Source organism: Rhincodon typus, chromosome 42 (genome assembly GCF_021869965.1).
Source record: "Rhincodon typus isolate 14 chromosome 42, sRhiTyp1.1, whole genome shotgun sequence".
In the NCBI taxonomy this organism is placed as follows: Eukaryota; Metazoa; Chordata; class Chondrichthyes; order Orectolobiformes; family Rhincodontidae; genus Rhincodon; species Rhincodon typus.
The window spans coordinates 7,406,597-7,412,612 of record NC_063373.1 but is presented as its reverse complement, the minus strand read 5'-3'; positions in this window follow the sequence as shown (position 1 = coordinate 7,412,612).

Sequence of the window (6,016 nt, the reverse complement as noted above, 5' to 3'; positions counted from 1 at the left end):
TACGTGGTAGACATTTGATCTTGACATAAGGAAGGGTACAGTAGCTAAGTGCTTTTGTTACTGGATTATTAATGGAGAAGCTGGACTGATAACCTGCAGAAGTGAGTTCCAAACCCACCACTGAAGTTGGGGAACTCAAATTCAATTAATTGAATAAATCTGGAAGGAATAAAATGCTGGTATAAATGAGCATAAAACTGCTGCATTGTTATAAAAGCCTGACTGGGTTGCTGTCATCTTCCAGGAAATGAAACTGGATTACCTAACCTCATCTGGCCCAAAGGTGACTTCAGAGGAACAGCAGTGTGTTTGACTCATTTCTGAACTCTCATCCCTCTCTAAGCCTGGTTTCATATGGGCAGGTTCACAGTGGAGAGAGACCCGTTCATCTGTGCCGAATTGGGAGGGGATTCACTCAATCATTTGGCGTACTGTTTCACTTCCAGTCATTTCTGGTATGCACGTTATATGCTTCATGGAATCAGCCACTCTGATGGATGACTGACTTGTTCACATTTGAGGAAAGACCGTCCAGCCTAACCAGCATTTTCACATTAGGTCAGTGTTCATTGAAGTGTGGGGAGAGACATCTGACACGTCAACAAGGTCACATGACAGATGACGTTTGCGTGTATGTTTGTGGCTGAGTAGAAAAGGATTTGATCATCAATGTAATTGTAAAGACAAAATGGGGAGATGCTTTTTATCTGCTTCCTGTGTGGGAACAAATTTGCTGATAATGCGCACAATGCCTTTGAAAGATCATGGAATTCATTTCAAATTATTGCAGGGCCTTTTCCAGTAAATGCAAAATTTACATGGCATTTTTATAGAACTATCTGTATCCAGACCCTTTTAAACAAGCTCAGAAACTCTGAAACTATGACACGTCGCTTTAAAGTTTTTAATATTATTTTACTTTGCAACCTACTATGTAAGGAAACGATAAAGTAGAATACTAACTAGAGGACTCATCAGAAAGAGCTGTGAAGGTATTGTACTAATCTGATTAGTCTGATTGAATGTAGACCACATCAAAAGCCACGGACTTTTGTGTATGGACCCTTTTTCTTTTGAGGAAGGTCTTAGTAGCTTGATGATATCATATCAACATTTTTTTTTCCAGTAAAATGGAATACAGAAATTGACAAAGGCTCCTTAGAAAGTGCCTTGTAAACCCACAACCACTTCCATCTAGAAGGACAAAGGCAGCAGAGGAATGACGACACTGTTACCTACAAGTTACCTCCAAAGCCACTCACCATCCTGACTTGGAAATATATTACTGTTCCTTCAGGCGCTGGGACAAAGTCTTGGAATTCACTCCCTAACAGCATTGTGGGTGTACCTACAGCAAATGAACTGCGGCGGTTCAAGAACACAGCTCACTACCATCTTTTCAAGGGCAACCAAGAGCGAGCAATAAATGATGGGCCCAAGCAGAGACACTTACATCCCATGAGTGAACAAAAAACACCCCATTAATTCCATCTTGTAAATTATGCAATACTGTTTGCTGAGTCTTCGCGAAACTGTCATGTTTTCTCTGATGCTTTGAAACTGAATATCTTGTCCCTGTCTGAAAGAAATAATAATGTCTTTGTATTCAGTTCATCACCTGACCCTCAATGTGACATCCAAGAACTTGCTTCTATCGCACGTTCTTAATTTTAATGTGTGTCTTTATTATTGAGAAATATTCAATCAAACTATTACAATAATTTGGGTTTTTCCTGCCTGGCCTTGTGTCTGTGTTCCCTATCTCAAGGCTCAAGAAGATTCTTCATTTTGTAGCCTCGAAGCATCTGTTGGTCATTGCAAACATTTCCATTATATTCTTTCTCATTGTAACTTGCCTTCAAATCATGGGGAGATGATGGCCTAGTGGTATTATCAATAGATTATTAATCCAGAAACTCAGGTAATGTTGTGGGGCCCAGGTTCAAATCCTGCCATTGCAGATGGTGATGGCAATGCAGTTAGCCAGCTGGACCTCATAGAAAATGAGTTCCCTGAGTGGGACTGTTAATTTGGCCCAATCAGGGAGCCCTAGCTGCCAGATTAATCATTAGAGATACTGACACTCTGGTGCCTGACTCAATGAGGCAGTACTGTATCAATGACAATTCATATGTAAATAAAGGCTGATTTGGTGATGGGATTATGGCCTCTGTAAAGTTATTTCAATGGAATTTAAATTAAAAACAATCTGGGATTAAGAATCAAGTGATGACCATGAAAACTATTGCTAATTGTCAGAAAATCCCATCTGCTTCGCTGATGTCCTTTAGGAAGGAAATCTGCCATCCTTGCCTGGTCTGGTTTACATGTGACTCCACACACACAGCAATGTGGCTGACTCTCAACTGCCCTCTGGGAAATTAGGAGTGGGCAATTAAATACTAGCCTGGCCAGTGATGTCCACGTCCTGTGAATTAATTCAAAAAAGGAAAGTAGAGGCTGTAATTATATGAAGACAATGTCCTGTATTATTTACTACTCTACTCTGGGTACTGATCACCCAAAGTGGCAATAGAAACTCAATAGTATTGCATTATTCTTACCATTTTCTCCCAGATGTTGTTCAACAATGATTTAAGGTGCTGAGAAAACAGTGGAATTGTATGATCAAAGGTGCTTGAGATGACTGGAAGATGTTTGTTTGAACTCCCCAAACATGATAGACCTAACATACAGTAATAATTTACCCCATTTATGAGACAGATTGTTTGGTGCGGGACAATGTCCTTATTCTGAAGAAGAAGAGCCATTGGACTGGAAGCAGCAACTGTTTCTCTCTTCACAGATATGGCCAGACTAGCTAAGTTTCTCCAGCACTTTCTGTTTTTGTTTCAGGTCTCCAGCATCCATAGTATTTTGTTCTTATTTGTGTGTTCTCACATGCTGCGTTTGTAAATACAGCTGTCAGTTTTGGAACAGGAATAGGCCATTCAGCCCATCAAGCCTGCCTGGCCATTCAATATGAGCATGGCTGATCGAACCCATCGATGCCTTTTACCCACCATATCCCCATAACCATAACATTTGATAATCAGAAATCTATCAATTCATACCTTATACATATTAAAAATGATGCTTCCAGGTTCTTTGTGACAGAGAATTCCAAAGATTCACAACCCCCTGAATTAAAAAAAGAGACTGCATCTCAGATGTAAGTGGCATCCTTTCGTTTTTAAACTGTGCCCCTGGTTCTAGACTCCCAAACTAGGTGAAACATCTTATCTGCATTTACTCTGTCTACCCCTTTAAGTATTGTGTAAATTTCAATGAGATCACCTGTGATTCTTCTAAACTATGAAATACATGTCCCGTTTGCCCAAACTCTCATAGGATCGACCTGCCATTCTGGGAACAAGTCTGGTGAACCTTTGTTGCACTCCCTCTATGACAATAATATCTTTCCTGAGATTATGAGATCAAAACTGCATACTTCAATCCAGATATGTATGTGAGTATGTCTTTGTGTATGTTAGCTGTTTCTTGCGAGTTCTGATACAAATATTACACTCCAGGAGGAGATGATGCTCATCCTCTAACAATCCAATTGAGTGATTTAAAAGGGGCAGTTAGGATATTCTTCACTAGGGTGAAACCGCAGCATGATTGTGGGCTTTGGAAAAATGACAATGACAGAACCAGGCCTGCTCCAGGCACCACATAAAATGTTTATCTTCCAGATCACCTTCCCTTCACTAGTAATCTCAGACAAAACATCATGTTTCCATATAATACAAGAGATTGTATTTGAGATCACTTTTTTTTAGCTTGAATTGTGCTGGATGATGACGGTATTAACCAGCTCCCTAACCCTTCTGCCAGTTCATTTACTGAAACCAAGGACTCCCCCTTTCTAATATCCTGTCGGCCCAGTTATTCCAGCCAATCAGTTCTTGAATCATTTATGCGTTGTTTTGTCACGTTCCTACACTTCGGCAACAAATGTTCAGATGTTTACTGCAGCCCCCACAGTGTTCCCTCCGTTTAAAGCCACAGACGGAAAGTTCTATTCTATGTTTTATGTTCTTCAGCTAAGTGCCTGAACTAACGTGAAAATATATGTATGAGTTTATTGCCGCCAGGAAGCGGTGGTTGATGTTGGTTTGGACTTCATTTGGGTGCATTCCCTAAGGTAAAAAGGCCTTAATGTAGCCTTTACCACCTTTCCAGGAAACCCCTTGTTGATTTGATGTGAGAGCTGAGAAACTGAAACAGCTATACTTGTTGAAAGGCTTTTAGAAGACATCCAGAACAAACTACGTTTTAAGAGATTTAAAGGGACAACTGCTTATGTCTGGCGACACCCGTCTGTTTCCATACCCGTGATCTTGTGCAGAGATGTTAGACTGAAAGAAATCTTATCGCTTTATTCTCTGAGAATTTGCAACTGTTTCAACCCAAGTGCTTTTTGTTCAAAGTCAATCGCTGAAGGAAATGTTTTCTTATTTTTTTCTTTCACTGATGTGTGTCAGAGAGCCTTTGTGGTTGGGCTATTTAGAAAACTAAATTTGTACAGTTCAAACTGTTATTTCAAACTGTTTCTTGCTTTACATCTTTTTGAATAAGGCTTGTTATAATAAATTAAAGTTATTTTTATGAAATAGATATATGCTTGATGCATCTTTTAATTCTGAATCTAATACAGAAAAAAATACAATAGATTATTTAGTAACTGGGTCATTTTTATTTCATTCATGTGATGTGAGCTTTGTTAACTGGGTAAGCATTTATTGCCGATCCCTAGTGGCCTTCTTGAACGTTTGTTATGAATTTGCTGTCGGTATACCTACATGCTGTTAAGGAAGGAATTCCCAGGAATTTGACTCGGGGTTGTAAGATGTAGAGCATAAGTAGACTATTTTACCTATGAAGTCTTCAATGAGTTCATGGCTGATCGGATATTCCTTAACTCCACTTTCCTAACTTCTCCATATAACCCTTGATTTCCTCACTGAATGTTAATCTGTCTATCCCAGCCTTTTATATACTAACTGTTCCAGCTTTTCAGGGCTTCCAAAGACATGCTACTCTCCGAGAGAATAAATTCTTCTGCATTTATGAATAAATGTGCAGCACCAAATGAGATATGACTTCTGGTCCAATCTCTCCTACGAAATGAAACAACATTTCTGTGTTTAACCTATCAAGTCATCTAAGAATCTTGTATGTTTCAATTAGGTCACATCTTATTCTCCTACATTCCAATGTGTACATACTCAACCTCCTCAAGACAGTCCCTCCATACCCATTATCAACCTTGAGAACATTCTCTAAATTTCTTCAATACACATACATCTTTCCTTAGATTAGTTGTCCAAAATTGTTTACAGTACTCCAGCTATGGTCACAGAAACGTAAAACTGTGGTAATAGAAGCCAAAGTAGGCTATTCAGCCCTTTGACTCTGCTGTTTCAATAGATCATGGTTGATCACTCAACTCAGTACCTTGTTCCCTGATATTCAACTGCTTTCTGTAGAACAGAATTCACAGGCTTACCATTTTTTGGTTGAAGAAATTTATCCTCAACTGAGTTCTAAATGGCTTACATTGTGTCCTTAGTCTGTGACCCCAGGTTCTGGACTCCTCAGTCAACAGGAACATCCTTCCTGCGTTTACTTAGTGCTGTTAGAATTTTATAGTTTTCTGTGAGCTACCCCTCATTTTATTAAACTCCAGTCAACACAGTTTTAATGCATTTCCATTTGCCTTCCCATTACCACAGAAGTTGGATGCTACTTTTTGTGATTCACAGATGAGATCTCTTAAGTCCTCTCTTCTGCAGCATTCTGATGTATCTCCCCATTTAAGACGAATTCAGACACTGTATTCTTCTTGCATATTCCGATGTTTTCCCACATTATATTTTATTTGCCAGCCTTTTGCCTATTAATTCAATTCTGTGTATCATCCTCACTATTTGTCTTGCTCTAAAACAGCGTTATATAGTTCAAAATCAAGTGTGTGAGCAGCTTGGAAGGTATCTTTCATTCTTGAGAT